Source organism: Pongo abelii, chromosome 2 (genome assembly GCF_028885655.2).
Source record: "Pongo abelii isolate AG06213 chromosome 2, NHGRI_mPonAbe1-v2.0_pri, whole genome shotgun sequence".
In the NCBI taxonomy this organism is placed as follows: domain Eukaryota; kingdom Metazoa; phylum Chordata; class Mammalia; order Primates; family Hominidae; genus Pongo; species Pongo abelii.
In genome coordinates, this window is record NC_085928.1 from 7,038,016 (window position 1) to 7,054,767 (window position 16,752).

At 53.0% G+C, this 16,752-nt stretch overlaps 1 protein-coding gene across 1 annotated transcript in view; it reads left to right on the plus strand.

The window, feature by feature from the left end:
* The first annotated feature begins 3,328 nt into the window (after window positions 1–3,328).
* Window positions 3,329–16,752, plus strand: part of SLC6A6 (solute carrier family 6 member 6) — an 87,306-nt gene continuing 73,882 nt past the window's right edge. Inside the window, exon 1 of the mRNA XM_024244592.3 lies at window positions 3,329–3,462. The gene's annotated coding sequence lies outside the window, so the exon portion shown is untranslated. The remainder of the gene's footprint in view (window positions 3,463–16,752) is intronic.

Here is a 16,752-nt window from a genome sequence, read left to right on the forward strand (position 1 = left end):
CAGTTGGAGACCTCTCCTCTCCTCAGAATGGCTCAATGAGGCAGGGTGTATTTTATCTCATATTACAATGAGGAAACTGAGGCTCAGAGAGCAGGCCTGCAGGCCCAAGTCACACAGCTGGGAAGCCACAGAGCTGAGGTGGAGCTAGGGTCTGTGGCCTCCCGCACTGAGCACTCTCCACCCTGTGCATGCCTCTAGCTTTGGCACTGGCTCCTCCTGGTCCCCTCTCCGGTCTGACCATCCCTTTTCCATCTCATCTGCCACCTCTCCCTGGGGCTGAGGTTGGGGCTCTTCTTGCCTCCTCCTCCTCCTTTCTCTCCTTGGGGCTGGGTTTTTCGTCTGGCAATCACCCACCCAGAATCCCCTCATTCAAGATGGTAACTTCTGGAGCCAGGTGGCCTAGGTTTGAATTCCAGCTCTACTATCTGCGAGCTGAGTGACCTTGGGGAAGTTACTTAACTTCTCTGTGGCTCAGTTTTACCTTCTATAAAACGGAAGAAATAATTGTACCAATCTCATAGGGGTGTTGTCGGGATGAAAAGGGTTAACTTATTAAAATGCATTTAACTGTGCAGGGTACATAGTTAAGTGCCAAAGAAAAGTAAGTTAAAGCCAGGCACGGTGGCTCATGCCTGTAATCTCAGCACTTTGGGAGGCCGAGGCAGGCAGATCACCTGAGGTTGGGAGTTTGAGACCAGCCTGACCAACATGGAGAAACCCCGTCTCTACTAAAAATACAAAATTAGCCAGGCATGGTGGCCCATGCCTGTAATGCCAGCTACTAGCGGGGCTGAGGCAGGAGAATCGCTTGAACCCAGGAAGAGGAGGTTACAGGGAGCTGAGATTATGCCATTGGACTCCAGCCTGGGCAACAAGAGTGAAACTCTGTTTTAAAAGAAAAAAAGAAAAAGAAAAAGAAAAGTACATTAAAATAAATGCAGCAAACAGTTATTGAGTACCTACTGCGTGCCAGGCCTATGATAGACTCCAGGAGTCGATGGATGCAAAAGGAACAGATCCCATCCCTCATGGAGCTGGTAACTGGATAGATGGTTCACTCATGTGTCTTGCACTGGCACTACCTGCACGAGGCTCTGCTGGCCTACCTGGAGGACAAAGGATCCCATGGGCCTTTCCAAATTGCAGCTCTGAACACACAACTCTTCCCTCCTCCCACAGCCACTGCCCTTGCTCACTCTCTCAGACCCTCAAGCTGAGCCCTGCCACCAACAACCTTGCTCTCAGGCCTTTGCACGGCAGGCACCTCTGCTAGAACTTGCTTCCTCTCCTGCCGGCTTCACTGCTCGTGGCTTAGTCAAAGCCTCCTTTTGGTTCAAACCTCAACCCTGGAGTCCCCTCCCCATGCTAGGACCTGCCCCTTTGCTTCAGCCTTTGTGCCCTGTGCGACCACACATGCACAGGGCGTCTGAGGAGTTTTTGCTTGACGTCTGTTCCTGCAGTTCATGAGGGAACCTCATATCTGAAGCAGAGGGATATGAGAGACCCAGTCACTCCTCTTCCTCAGCTTTCGTTTTCTCACCTATAAAAGGGTACAGTGGCCCTGAACTCAAAGGAGAGTGCTCAGGTGGCCAGAAGCAGATGTCACGTGGGCCACTGAGACCTTAGAGGCACTGCTGGTCCCCAGGTGCTTCCTGGAGGAAGGGGCCACCTGGGGCCAGAAGAGAAGGGTGGGAAGGGCGACAGAGGAAGGCAAGGAAGGGCATGTGCCCAGTGGTCCTCGTCTGGCTTGGCTGGAGCCAGTATGAGGAGCACCCACTAGAAGGTCAGGTTGGAGTCTGACGGCAGAGGCCTCCAGGGAGAGACAGTGTCACTTCGGGATGCTCCTTAGCATTCTGGGGCTGTACAGGGAGATCGGCTGCAGAGCCCTTCCAGGCGGGGATCCTGGCCTGAGTGGGGGTGGCTCTTGGTCGGACCTCTGTGGTATTTCTTCTTCTTCTTCTTCTTTTTTTTTTCCGTTTTTTTGAGACTCACTCTTGTCGCCCACGCTGGAGTGCAGTGGTGTGATCTCGGCTCACTGCAACCTCCGCCTCCTGGGTTCAAGCGATTCTCCTGCCTCAGCCTCCTGAGTAGCTGGGATTATAGGCACCCGGCACGACGCCCGGCTAATTTTTGTACTTTTAGTAGAGACCGAGTTTCGCCATGTTGGCCAGGCTGGTCTCGAACTCCTGACCTCCAGGTGATCTGCCCCCTCCGCCTCCCAAAGTGCTGGGATTACAGGCATGAGCCACCGCGCCTGGCCGGTATTTCTTCTTTTATTCTCCGTGTAAATGGTGGAAGGATCGGCTCTCTCCTCCCCGCCTCCCAGGTGCAGAGAGAGAGAGAGAGAGAGGCGACAGGAGAAAGCTGGGGTTCGGAGTTCTCACAGCGTTTCCCTCTCATGCTGCCAGGGCGGGGCCGTGGAAAATGGTCCCTGAGGGCCCGTTCATTCAAATAAGGACAAGAATAATGGCACACTCCCCATCTCCATTTAAAAATAGTCACATTAGCTGACACTGGCTTGGCACTTCCTAGATGCCGGGTGCGTTCCGAGTTCTCTACGCTGTTAACCTTGGATCTTCATAACAGCCAGAGGAGACAAGCGCTACTATTTTCCTTTCCATTTTATAGATGAGGACACTGAGGCACAGAAATTGCGAGTCACTTGCCCAGGGTCACACAGCCATGGCAAGGCCAGGATTCTGGAGCTCTGTACCTGGCTTCACACCACAAGCTCAGGCCACCCTCCCGGGGCATACCGAGTCTCCCAGAACGTGGACGATCGCCCAGGGGAACGCAGTGGAGTGCGAGCCCGGTCTGGTTTGCACCTGGCTGCTCCAGGAGCCCTGGGCCTCATCCTAGGAGCCTGGCGGAAGAGGCGAGCGGTGGAGTTTGGAGGCTGCTGTGAAGCAGAGGACTAGGCGGGTCGGGTCGGGTCTGTCCTGCTCTTCTTCGGCAGGCAGGAGGCGCCCAGGGCGGGCTGCCGCACCTGGCAACGAACGTTCGCCGCGCGGCATGAGGGTGTGCGCGCGCGCTCGGCGAGCCCGGGTTCTTTGTGTGTCCGAGCCCATGCGCGCGTGCGTGTATGCGTGTGTGTGTGTGCATGTGTGTGTGCGCGCGTGTGTCCGCGCTTGGGGCGGGGCTGGACGCCCCGGCCCCGCCCCGGCCCCGCCCCCGGCCCGGCCGAGCTGGTATTTTTCCACCCAGCAGGATGGGTGATGCTGAGAGCTGCCTGCTCAGACAACAGACACGCGAGGTCAGGAAGAAGCCGCTTATAAATTACCGCTTCCTTCGCGCCGCCGCCAACGCCGAGCCCCGAGGACCGCAAGCCCAGAGGACAAGCTGCGCCGAGAGGGAGTGCGGAGCGTTTACCCCGCGGGTCAGAGAGCGAGCGGGCAGGCAGCCCCCGGCCGGCGGAACCCGGCACAGCCGAGCAGAGCGCGGGCGGCGCCGCAGCCACCCCAGGTACCCGAGGGACGGGGAGCTGGGCGCGCAGCCGGCGCTGCCCAGCGTCTGCAGCCCCTCCCCATCCCCGCGTCGCCGCAGTCCGGGCCTCCTCCTCTCCGCGTGCGCCCATCCGGCGCCCCTTTCACCACCGCGGAAGGGACCGAGGGTCGCCTGCTCAGTCCCGCTGGCGGGGCTGTTATTGTTTCCCCGGCGAAAGGGCTCCGGCTCCTGGTGCGGGCGGCAGGAGAGTGTGTGTGTGTGTGTGGGGGGGGGGGTACATCTGTGTGCCTGTCTCCGTCAGGATGCCTACATGTGCCTCCGTATCCCTGTGTCTGTGTTTCTGAGGGTGGCTGTTTCACCGTGTCCCCAGCAGCGTGCACATGTGTGTTCCAGTGCATGTCTGTTATTCTCTGCGTGCTGGGCTGTGTGTGTGTGCCTCTCTGTGTGTGACACTTGAGTGTGCTGTCTTTGGATGTGTGCTCTTGTGTGTCCCCGTTTGTGTCTGCTTGAATCTGTATGTGGGGGGCTGCGTCTTCCAGGCCCTGGCTAGGTGCACGTGCGTGTCCCTGAGTGTGGTTGTGTCTCCAGGTCCCTGGTTGTGGGCACTTGTGTGTCCTCGGCTGTACCCAAGAGGGTGTCCCTGGTGCCTAGAGGGTCAAATGGCCAGAGCTAGTTCTCCAGGGCCGGCGCTGAGTGGGGAGAGGTGATAGGGCAGCGTGGCTCCATAGGTGCATGCACTCCATAGGTGGTGTGCAGGTGGCAGCGCCAGCGTCCAGCAGTCCTGATTGGTGGGACCAAGGCCCGGAGGGGCAGCCAAGGGGTAGTGGACAGCCGGCAGGGCCAGCAGGACACTTCCTCCTCCAGACTATTTCTCTTCCTTCTGTGGGTTCCTCTTTTGAGTAGGAGATTCTCGTCCCCCTCCCACTAGGGAAGCCACACAGAGAGAATTCCAGGGACCTCCTCCTACAGCCTCAAAGCTTCAGCCTGGACTGGAGAGGAGACCTGTGGGCAGCTCTCCCAAGCAGGGAGGTGTGTGCCGGGCAGGGCCACCGGCCTGGCTATTTTGGTCACTGTTGGGCCTCTGCCAGATCCCGGCATCCCCAGGACCAGTCCCAAAAGCTTGGGAGGCAGCCTGGGCCCCCGTTTCCTGTCTGGGGAAATAAATCAGCTCAGTAATTGCCCAGACACTTGAATGGAGGGTCTTCGGGCTGAGGTTTACTGGCGCATGGCTCCATTTGGACTTCAATAAATTGGCCCCCGCTTTGGCACAGCTGACGTTCAAGTAAATGTCACTGAGGAGATCTTTTTAAAATTTCTTTTTAATTTTTTGTTGGCTAGAAGGGAGGGGATCTTGTCCAGAGTCTCCTAGCCAGAAGGAGTTTATTTTTATGAGAGAGAGAGCGGGTGAGTGCTTAGCAACCACCTGCCTCCCTCTCGACCAGGGAGTCACCCAGGGATTGTGGGGTGGGCATGAGGAGGTGGGGTGGGGGAGGAATTTCATCAAGATGGTGTTGGAGAGGATCCAAAGGGGGCCTAGCAGGGCTAAGAACCCCCAACAGGGTGGGATTGGTAGAATGCTGGGAGGTGTTAGGCCTGGCTCAGCCCCCAGTTGACCTTGGGCAACCCTTTTTCGACCTCAGTTTGCTTACCTGTAAAATGGGTGGGGCAGACTGGTTACAGAGTAAACCAGGGACCAGAGGTAGGAGCTTGTCCCCAGGGAACTGATTTAAGTCCTATGCTTTGTTTTAATGGGCGGGTGACCTTGGTTGATTCCCTTGGTTTCTTTGAGCCTCGGCTTGGCTGCCTGGGCAGCAAGGACACCAGTGCCGGCCTCACTACGTCCTTGAGGGGATTGAGGGAGATGAGGCTGAATAAGCTTGTGGTAAGCTGTAAAGCCGGGCTCGGCTGTAGAGCTGCTGATTAGAGGGTGTCACGAGGTCCTGGGTCACTGTGGTGTATGGCAAGGGCCAAGGTGCATTCTGGAGGCTTTGTCCTTTGGGGACACCCTTGTACTAACCCATGGCTCAGCTGCAGTCATCCTCACCTGCCTCCTTCCCGTCACCTCAACCTGTGGTGCTTGGGCCACATCTGCTTTTCAGAGTCTGGAGGCCTGGTGAGCAGTACCCATTTTATAGATGGACAAACTGAGAGCCACCTAAGGGACTTTGCCTCGATTGGACAAAATTAAGTTTCAAAAGGCTTTCCCTAGCTCAGCTGTGAGTTTTGGCCCCACGGGGCTTTGGTCACTGATATCCTGGGGAGTTGAAATTGAACTGGGGCCTGGGGAAAACGAGGGACAAAGGTGCCCCAGTCCTCAGGGCAGGAGAGTGAGCCTATGGGACCCATTTGCACCTTGCTTCTGTCCCTAGTTACTCATTCTCCCTTCTTTGTGCCTTCCTCCGAGCCCTGCTACCCATTCTGCTGCAGGGGCCAGCCCTCCACAAGGCAGTCCGGGCTCTGGGGACTGTGTTTTCTAACCTGAACTTGTCCGCCTGTCAGTTTGTCAAAGGATTTGGGAGCTGTACTTCTCTGAAAGTCTTTCCAAAGGTCCTGAATGATAAGACACTTGTGAGTCATTGAACACATTCCCGTATATAGAAAAGAGCTGAGAAGTAAATTATAAGGGCTCCCCAGAATGCAGCTCAGCTGCAGCCAGAGGGGGTCTGCCTGGGAATTGGGGTTGGCCTGGAATCCCAGGGCCACCCTGGCAGGTACATGCTGATTCCCCACTTCTGCAGAAGGTAATGAGCAAGAGTCAGATTCTTTGGGGCTGCATCTCACTTTCCTGTGTTTGCCAACTTGGCGAGAGCATTCATTTGAATTTATGGGTTCTGGGCAGGAGCTGTGGATCTGGAAATGCCTAAGGAAGCCTTCAAGTGAGAACGAGAGCGCATTTTAAATGTGCTTCATTTAGTTGATTAATAGACCTTGATTAAGGTCAGCTCTGGGCCGGCACTGGGTTCAAGGTAGAGTGTTGGCTTTCTAGGAGCTCCTGTCCCAGAGGTAGAAGCATGTGGTAGCTGCAACGGCCATTACCATCCATAGGGTACAGTGAAGAAGACCCAAGGAGCAGCTGAGTGTGCAGTGAGGGTGGGGTAGCGGGCAGGAGGCACTTTTGCTTCCTAGAGGACACAATATCGGAGTCGCCATTGTCTGTGGGTGGAGAAACAGGATGGGCTGGCATTCTCAACAGGGGGCAGAGCAGCCACAAGGGCACAGTGGCGTGAAATAGCCAAGCATGTTTGTAGAACAGGTTCCCCGGGTCCTAGCTGGAGAGAGGAATAGGTGGGGGGACGTTTCATTTTTTCACATATAAAAATAGAGACAGGGTCTTACTATGTTGCCCAGGATGGTCTCAAGCTCCTGGGCTCAGGCAATCTTCTCGCCTCAGCCTCCCAAGTGTTGATTATAGGCATGAGCCACTGTGCCCAGCCGGAGGGCCTTGAATGCTGTGTAAGTGGGTTTGGGCTTTCTCCTGATGGCAGCAGGAGTCATACTGGGTTTAGGGATAGTGAGGCAGAAGCCAGTCAAGCCTGGAGCCCAGGAGAACCCTGATGGTGAGTAAGGAACGGAACTGGGGTCCAGGAGACCGAGAGTCACCGAGCCACTAAGCATTTTCTGTACCAATGAGTCTTGTCCTGAACTCTTTCTGTAAACATGGGGGTGAAGGCCTGGACATGCTATTTAACCGGTACACAGGCCATTAACTTGCCAGCTTTGACCTCCCCGGAGCACACAGCCCTAGTGTCTCTAGGTGAGTTATGCCAGTCCTGGGCAGGTCTGCGGAATTTCCTTTCCTGCCTTACCTGGTCAGAGGCTTCATTTGGAAACCTGGGCAGAGGCTGATGCCAAGGGTGGGAGTTAGGGTTACGAGAGGGAAAGCAGAGAGAGTGAGGAATTGCTGTTCTGTTTCTAAAGCTCCAGCGGGGTGTGGCCAACCAACTTTCTCTTGGAAAAGCCAACATACAAATAATAAACCACCTAAAACAAAAGGGTGGGGAGGGAATGATGGGGGAGGCAGGTGGGCTGCCCTAACTGTGGTCAGGTATCAGAATTGCCTGGGATACTTAAAAACAAACAAACAAACACATTCAGGCTCCCAGGCCCAGCCTGGACATACTGAATCAGAACCTCAATGGGGGTGGAGCCTGGAAATCTGTATTTTTAAAGTTTTTCTTGTGGTTTTTTTTTTTTTCTCCAAAAAAAAAAGGGTCTCACTTTGTTGCCCGGGCTGGAGTGCAGTGGTGCCATCACAGTTCACTGCAGCCTCGATCTCCTGGGCTCGAGTGATCCTCCCACCTCAGCCTCTCAAGTAGCTGGGACTACAGGCATGCACCACCACTCCAGTCTAATTTTTGTATTTTTTATATGGATGAGGTTTCACCATGTTGCCTGGGCTGGTCTTGAACTCCTGGGCTCAAGCGATCCTCCCACCTCAGATGATTTTTTAAAAATGTTTTTAAATTGAGTTACGATTTACATGCAGTAATATGCAAAGATTCTGTTATGGTTTGATGAGTTTTGACAAATGTATACACCTGTGTAACCACCACCCAAATCAAGATATAGAACATTTCCAGCACCTCAGAAAGTTGTCTTGTGCTCCTCACCTCACAAGACACTTTCTCTGTTTTCTATTTCTTTTTTCTTTTTTCTTTTTTTTTTTTGAGACAGAGTCTTATTCTGTTTCCCAGGCTGGAGTGCAGTGGCATGATCTCTACTGCAGCCTCGACCTCCCCAGGCTCAGATGATCCTCCCACCTCACTTCCCGAGTAGCTGGGACTACAGGCGCACGCCACCACACCTGGCTAGTTTCTTTTGTATTTCTTGTAGAGACAGAGTTTTGCTGTGTTGCCAGGCTGGTGTCAAACTACTAGGCTTAAACGATCCACCCTTGCGGGCCTCCCAGAGTGCTGGGATTACAGGCATGCCCCACCATACCAGGCCCACTTTCTCATTTCTGTCACCATAAATTAGTTTTGCCGGTCTAAATCCTTATATAAATGGACTTACTTAGTGTATACTCTTGTGTCCATTTTTTTCTGCCTCACATTGCTGGGATCCATCTGTGCTGTTGAGTATATCAGGAGTTGATTTTTTTTTTTTTTTATCGCTGAGTAGTCTCCCATTGTATTGATGTTCCACAATGCGTTCATCCATGCTGTTGATGGACATTTGGGTTGTTTCCAGTTGGGGGGCAGCTATTACTAATAAAGCTTCTATATGCATATTTCTGTACAAATCTTTTTGTGGACTTATATTTTCCTTTCTCTAGCACTAGAGCTGCTGGGTTATAAGGTAGTAGATATGTGTTAACTTTTGAGAAACTGGTAAACCATTCACTTTTAATTATAAAAGTAATATACCTCAAGCAATACAAAACTGCATAAACTAAAAAGTGATCCTTTCAGATCTTTAAAAAAAAGTACAGTCCGATCTTCAGTCTGTCCACCTGCCTGATTGACAGTCTATCATATCTCTTTCTTTTTTTTTTTTTTTGAGATGGAGTCTTGCTCTGTCACCCAGGCTGGAGTGCAGTGGTTTGACCTCAGCTCATTGCAACCTCCGCCTCCCAGTTTCAAGCGATTCTCCTGCCTCAGCCTTCTGCGTAGCTGGGACTACTGGCACGTGCCATTATGCCTGGCTAATTTTTGTATTTTTAGTAGAGACAGGGTTTCACCGTGTTGGCCAGGCTGGTCTCTAACTCCTGACCTCAACTGATCCGCCTGCCTCGGCCTCCCAAAATGCTGGGCAGTCTATCATATCTCTTTTTAATATAAGGTTATACATTTCCGTCTGCATACAGCTTAAACTGTATCCAGGTGTCCATATGGACATAGACTCCTTTTTGTTACTTACTGGATCAGTTTTCACTTGAGTTTTGATTTCCTCTTTGATCCAGGCATTATTTGGGATCTGTTTAGAAGCTAGCAGTAGTTTTGTTTTGTTTTGTTTGTTTGTTTGTTTTTGGGACAGAGTCTCGCTCTGTCGCCCAGGCTGGAGTGCAGTGGCATGATCTCGGCTCACTGCAAGCTCCGCCTCCTGGGTTCACGCCATTCTCCTGCCTCAGCCTCCCAAGTAGCTGGGACTACAGGCACCCGCCACCACGCCCAGCTAATTTTTTTTGTATTTTTACTAGAGACGGCGTTTCACCGTGTTATCCAGGATGGTCTCGATCTCCTGACCCAGTGATCTGCCCACCTCGGCCTCCCAATGTGCTGAGATTACAGGCATGAGCCACCGCGCCCAGCCAGTTTTGTTTTGTTTTTAACAAAAATGACATGGTACTGTTCTTGGTTCTGCCACTTGGTCTATTCCAATAGCAGGCCATGTGGACTGCATGTCAGAACACACGGATCTGCCAGGCTATTCCAAACAGTCAGCCTGCATTTGGGAGCCACTGACTTCGTGTGTCCTGTCTGATCACCCCCAGTGCTGCCAGCTCAGTAAATGAAATACCCTCACCCAGGACTTGCCCTGGAGGGTGCAGAGGAGCCGGCTGAGCCGATTCAGCATTCTGAGAAGGGAAGGAACCCATATTTATTGAGCATCCACGGTGCTTTATCCCCCTTCCTGTCTCAGAGATGAGTTCATCAGAAAAGTGGGTGGCCCCAGCCCACACTCAGCTAGGAGAGGGTGGAAGGAGCGGTAGACCCAGAGTCCACCGGATGCCTCAGCCCATCCTCATCCCGCTGGCCGCACGGCAAACGTTCATGAGTGCCTACTGTGTGCCAGACACAGGGCCAGGGCCAAGAGGGCAGGGAGGAATAAACAGCCCCTGTGCTCAAGGAGGGAGGGGAGATCTGTATCAGGAGGAGGTTAATGAACAATCTAAGATGGTTTATGCCAAGGCAGGCCAAGGATCCAGTCTGGGAATGCCGCCTCAGGTCTGAGGGAGAGCAGCCCCAGGCTTGGAGTGTGGGGACTTTGGGGTTGTGGGATCATCCAGTTAACCTTCTCTGCCCACCCACTTTATGGATGAGGACGCTGAGGCCCAAGGGAGGCACTTATCAACACAGGAAGATAAAGCCATCAAAAGAGCCATTGTTGGCCAGGCACACTGGCTCACGTCTGTAATGCCAGCACTTTGGGAGGCCCAGGCAGACGGATCACGAGGTCAGGAGTTTGAGACCAGCCTGGCCAACATGGTGAAACCCATTTCTACTAAAAATACAAAAATTAGTCAGGTGCAGTGGTGGGCACCTGTAATCCCAGCTGCTTGGGAGGCTGAGGCAGGAGAATCACTTGGGCAGAGGTTGCAGTCAGCCAAGATCTCGCTACTGCCCTCCATCCTATGCGACAGAGTGAGACTCCATCTCAAAAAAAAAAAAAAAAAGAGCCATTGTTCACAGATGTGGCTCCCTGTGTGTGCTCCCCCCTCCCAGCCACACCCATCATTCATTGCTTGTGTGAAACCCCCCCTTGACAGGGAGGGATTTAAGGAAAGGGTTAATGCCTCCGCCTCAAACCTTCGATGATATTGTTCATGACTCTCACATCCTGGTTTTATCACAAGTCATGGGAATGGGGGTGGGAGGGCAAAGCTGTATCAATTGCAAAGACTCCTTACAGTTTGACTGCTCAGGAGACACCCCCAGAATCCAGGATGGGATTCCTGGAAAGCTCAAGAAGGAGCGTGGTGAGCAGCTCTGGCCACTGCATGGAATAGAACGTGGAAGGTAGGGAGAGGGCTGGTGGTCTCCAGGAGAAGGGTTGGGCAATGGAAGGCTTCCTCCCTCAGCAGGTATCTGAGCAGGCCTGGGCTGGAAGGCAGAGGGCTGAGCCCTCAGGGTTCTGTTCACGTTGGGTCCTTCCCGACCCAGAGGCTCAGGACCACTTCTCTGCATGGTCCCTCCTCATGCTGGGATGCCCTGAGAGGCCCTTCCTTTCCAGGACTTTTCTTTGCACATAAATGCCAAGTGACTCACTGCCATGTTCCAGTGGAAAGTCCTTAACCCAAGGCTGCCAGTTGCTTGGTTGGAGGTGGAGGAGTGTGGTTGGCCAGCGATTTCAGCAGAGTCATGCTTACTGGGTGAAGGGTGCCGGAAGGGGGAGGTCCTAAGGGACCTCCTGTCTTGCCCCAAGGCTAGTCAGCACCATGAGGGAAAACTCAGGTCATGATTTCAAGGACATTCATTCCTTCAGAGGTGACACCTGGTGTTTCCTCTGCAGGTGGACATCACACCAGCCCAAGACAACAGTCTCCTCACTAGCCTCTGTGCCTCCTGGATACCTCTCTGTATCATCTGGGGACCAGCTCTCTGCATGTCACTCTTGCTCAAAAGCCTTCAGTGGTGGCTCCCTAGTGCTTTGTGAAATCAAGTCCAACCTCCTTAGCCTGGCATTGGAGGCCCTTCACGATCTGGCCCTTGGCCAGTGTTCTTGCTCACCTACCACAACTTCTTTCCTCATTTGTAGTCTGGCTGGTTTCTGCTCCTAGCTAGACCAAGCATCCAGCTCTCTCAGCCCTGCCCATGCTGGTCCCTCAGCCCGCAAGGCCCTTCCTCCCATCACTCCTTATTCCCACTCTTAAGGGGCGAGCTTGGAGATGCCTGTTCTGGGAAGCATTCCTTGAGCCTCTTAACAGTGCCTGGCACGTAGTAAGCACTCAAAAAAGATGACGTGAGTTAAAGTGGACTTCAGCTCGCCCTGCTCTGAGCCTTGTGGTCCTTTCCTCTGGCCTGAGCTCAGACCTTTATGGTCTTACCTTATACCCATGCACCTGACTGGGGACACATCAAGGAGAGGGATGGATGCTCCAGCATCCAGCCTAGGGATGTGGCACACAGTGGTTGCTCAACATACAAATCAAGAGAGCCTGATTCCTTCTACTCTGAAATGCGAACCTATGGTTTGAACATCTGAGTGGCTCCAGGCTTGGAAATTATATTCACCCGTCACCATCCATCAATCCATCCATCCCTCTAACAAATATTTACTTGTTCCAGGCCCTGTCCTAGGCCCTGGGGATGTGGCTGGTGAACAATACAGACCAAACTGTACCCTCATGGAGCTGTCTGTCTGGCAGGGCTATGGATGTCAGACAAAAAATTACACATGCATGGCTAATGCCCTTTTAAAATCAAAGGCCCTGCATCAGGCACTGCAACACCAGGCTTAGAATGCCCCGTCCTCTGGCTTGCTATGTGACCTAAGTGAGTCCTTTCTCCTCTCTGGTCCTGTAAGGGGTGGCCCAGATAGGTTTTGTGTTTAAGGGAAATACCTTCTGAATAAAGGGAAGAAAGACCATTCTATCCATTGTGGAAGTGCGTGCCACCACACGGGGTGCTGTTCCTGCGGGACTCCTTTAAGGATGCAGTTGTCCTCTTGGTGGCTTTTCAAGATGTCCCAGCCCTAGCTTTGAAAGGAGGTGTCCCGATTTGGGGACAGGAGTTCCAGAGTTACTCTGAGCAGAGCTATAGCAACAGGCTTCTAGTAAAGAACGTTGCCTCGAGGAACAATAATGTGGATTCTTCTACCACTGGTAGAATATCAATGAGAACAGACTTTTAAAAAAAGAAAAGCAAAAACTCATCCAAGTGTGGTGGCTCACGCCTGTAATCCCAGTATTTTGGGAGACTGAGGCAGGTGGATTGCTTGAGCTCAGGAGTTCGAGACCAGCCTGGACAACATGGCAAAACCCCATCTCTAAAAAAATGCAAAAATTCGCTGGGTGTGGTGGCACGCACCTGTAGTCCCAGCTATTTGGGAGGATGAGCCTGGTAGGCAGAGATTGCACTGAGCTGAGATCGTGCCATCGCACTCCAGCCTGGGTGACAACAGTGAGACAGCAGGCCAAAGTGGGGCCTGGGGCCCTGAATTTCTAACCGACTCCCAGGCACTGTGGACGGTGCTGGTCTGGGGACCACTCTTTGAGTCAAGGAGATAAACAGTGCTGTCGTGTGCCTCCTATGCATTAAAAGCCAGGCCCTGTGCTTCATCAACATCCTCTCCTTAATCCTCACCAAAGACACCATTATTCCCATTTTGCACATGAAGACCCGAGGCCCTGTTGAGGGCAGGTAACTTGCCCAAGGTCACACGGCTGGGAGCCTCCCGGCATTTGTGCTGGGCCAGCGCCACCTTGGAAAGGTTGCTGTTGGGGAAGCCTTTTACTACTGAACAGTGTACTCGCTCCAAAAGCCACAGGAGGCTTTTCAAGGCAGCCAAGTCGGATGTAAATCAGGGGAGAGCCCAGGGCTAGCCAGGCTGCTGACAGCAGGGCGGCCTGGGTCACTGTGTCCGGACAAGGCCCACAGCGGGATTTGGGGCTGGCATGATGCCTGGGAGTGGGGGAGCCGTCGGGGATGCTCTGGGCGCCTGGAAAACCAGCCTGGAGCCTGCTGGAGCCCAAGGAGGACCTTAGCCTCTGACAGCCTCCCTCATTATTTAGATACATTCCAGGGAACACAGCTGGCTGGAAGGGGCAGTGATGGGACCACAGGAGCTGGAACCTGCTGCTTCCGTTGTTTAAAGGCTGGCTCATCCCTGCAGCCACGCAGGCATTCTCCGTAATCGCTGTCTGCTTTGAGGACAGAGAGGTCGTGGTCTCCTGCTGGCTGGGGCTTTATTTTTGCACTGAGCACCTGTCCTCAGCAAACTGGGAAAAGTAGAACATGTAGTGACTCTGAGTCCTCAAAATGCTGTCCCTGGCCCAGCAGTATGGGCATCACGTGGGAGCCAGCAGAATGCAGAACCTCAGGCCCCACCCCAGACCTGCTCATTTAGACCTTGGGGGCAGGGCTCCACAATCTGGGTTTGCAAGAGCCCTCCAGGCAATTCTGCTTTGTGTTTAACTTTGGGAAGGGCTGATGACCTCTCTGGCTGTGTGCCTGGGGCCGGGGGTGGGGCTGGGGGAAGGGTCAGGCCTAATCCTTGCCTGTGGTAACTAGAGTGCCAGGGCTGCGGGAACCTCAGGTGTTCTGTCATCCGCATCCTTCCTCTTTTTTATAATGGGAGGAGTGTGTCAGAGACATGCATAAAATTACACAGCAAGTTCAACGCAGGGTATAGGTCTGGATTCTTATCTTGCAAATGGCAGAAATCAGTTCAAACAGACTTTAGTTTTATTGTATTTATTTATTTATTTTTCTGTGTCTCCCAGGCATGAGTTACCACACCTGGCCCAAACTGACATTAAAAATAAAAAAGAACATTTACTGACTTAACTTAAAAGCCTGGGGCCATACTTCAGCCTGGGGCTGAGTCCAGGTGCTGAAAGATGTCATCGGGACTCAGTTTCTTTCTCTCTGTCTCCCGGCTCCATGTTTCTCTATGCCTGCTTCATTCTCCATGGATGCCCTAGCTGCTTACCAGTGTAGTGCCGCCCCCTGCCCCAATGTAGCCATCTCAACCAAGAAAGAGCCTTCTTTTTCCCCAATATTTTTGGCAAAAGTCCTAGTCATCACTCTTTTTAACCAGTCTGGTCAAGTGCCTATCTTTGAGCCAATCATGACAGCCCCCTCTGACTGGCTAGGGCTGGCTCACGTGCCCACCTAGGAGGAGGAGATGGAGTCAGTCTATCTAGACCCCTTGGGCTGAGAGAAGGCCTATGTGGGTCTCCTGCTGGAACAGGTTTAGGCTGTCTCCAGAAGGGGCATGGGTGCCAGCAGGCTAGATATATGGACTTTAGTGCTAATCTTTTTTTTTTTTTAAGAGACAGGGTCTCACTCTGTCACCCCGGCTGGACTGCAGTGGTACGATCACTGCTCGCTGCAACCTCAAACTTCTGGGCTCAAGCAGTCCTCCCACCTCAGCCTCCCAAGTAGGTGGGACTACAGGCATGTGCCACCATACCCAGCTAATTTTTAAATTTTATTTTTTTGTAGAGACAGGTATCCCTGTGTTGCCCAGGTTGGTCTTGAACTCTTGGGCTCATGATCCTTCTACCTTAGCCTCCAAGAGTGCTGGGATTGCAAGCATGAGCACACCTGGCCTTTAGTGCCATTCTTATCCTCCTGTCTGAGATGGGCTGGCCTCTTGTAATTGGTAAGGTTTTGCCCCATACAGAATTATGCTGTCCTTCCTCTGATTCACTTAACCTTGTGCTTTAAACAGGCTGCCTTCATCTTTCACTTTATCCCACTTCCCTGTGTATGGTCTAGGATAGCAAGGTTTACGTTGCTACTTCCACCACCCAAACCCACAGCAGACATTACTAATCCACCTCAGCCTTCACAGAGCCCAGAATGAAGCCTTGGTGGCCTCTCATGTGCCCAGCCTCTAGCCCGTGGTTCCAGGCTTCATGAGCTCAAGGACCTTGGCTCTGTCATCCACTGCTGAGCTTCATGTGCCCAGTGCAGTGCCTGGCACAGTAAGTGCACCATAAGTTGTTGACTGACTGTTCCTACTCCACAGTCCCTTGGACCCAGTGGGCGCCAGCGTGAGCCTGTTGAATGTGGAGGCCCTAACAAAGCAATGAGGTCATCTAATTTGGGGGACAGGGAGCTCTGTAGGCTGCCCGGGAGTGCCATTTACTGACACTGGCAAGTGCGCCTCTGGGTCTGGGAAGGAGGCTGCCAGGGCAGGGCTGCAGCTACAGCAAGGAAAGGGGTCCTGGAGGCCTCTGTCTGCCCTACCAGACCCACCATCCCATGCCCTCTCCCCCAGAGACACCCCCTGCCCATTTCTGCTGATCCCAGTTTAACAGTTCATTGAAAATATCTCATTTGAGAAGAAATCATTTCCTGACTTTGTACACTTAGATTCCAGGAATCCAGGAGAGCCTTCCAGCCTCAGGGCAAGGAGCTTTGCTGGTAGGAGGAGGTGATCTGCCCCCAGTTGCCTATTTCCCAAACTGAGCTTCTACTGAAAAAAACAACAGAACCCCCCCCCCCAAAAAAAGTCTTCCGGGTTAGTCACGTCTGGGACTGCTTGGCTCAGCAAAGCTCAGCAGATTTCCTAGGCACAGTGATTCTCGCCCCTGAACTGGTTGGTGAATACCACATCCCCCAAGGATCATCTCCGAGGCCCCTCACTCTGGCCCTGGTGTGTCCCTGTGCTCCTTGGGAATAGTCAGGCTACGTGACTGAGCTGGTGGGGCACTCAGGAGTGTGGGCTTTCTGTGGCTAGGGCTGTGGAAGAGCTTACCCATTTGCAGCTGAAACCTTATTCCCCTCTGACCAAGGGCAATGTGCTGGTTCTTGCTGCTCAGTTTTGGGGACCCTGCATCCAAGAGAGGGGCATGTGTGAGTGAGTGGGAGTACATGTGTGAGTGTGTGTCCCATGTGGGTCTGTGTGTGGCTGTGAACGTGTGTGTGGCTGACACAGGCAAGTGTGTGGGGCTGGGAGTCTGCATATGATTACACA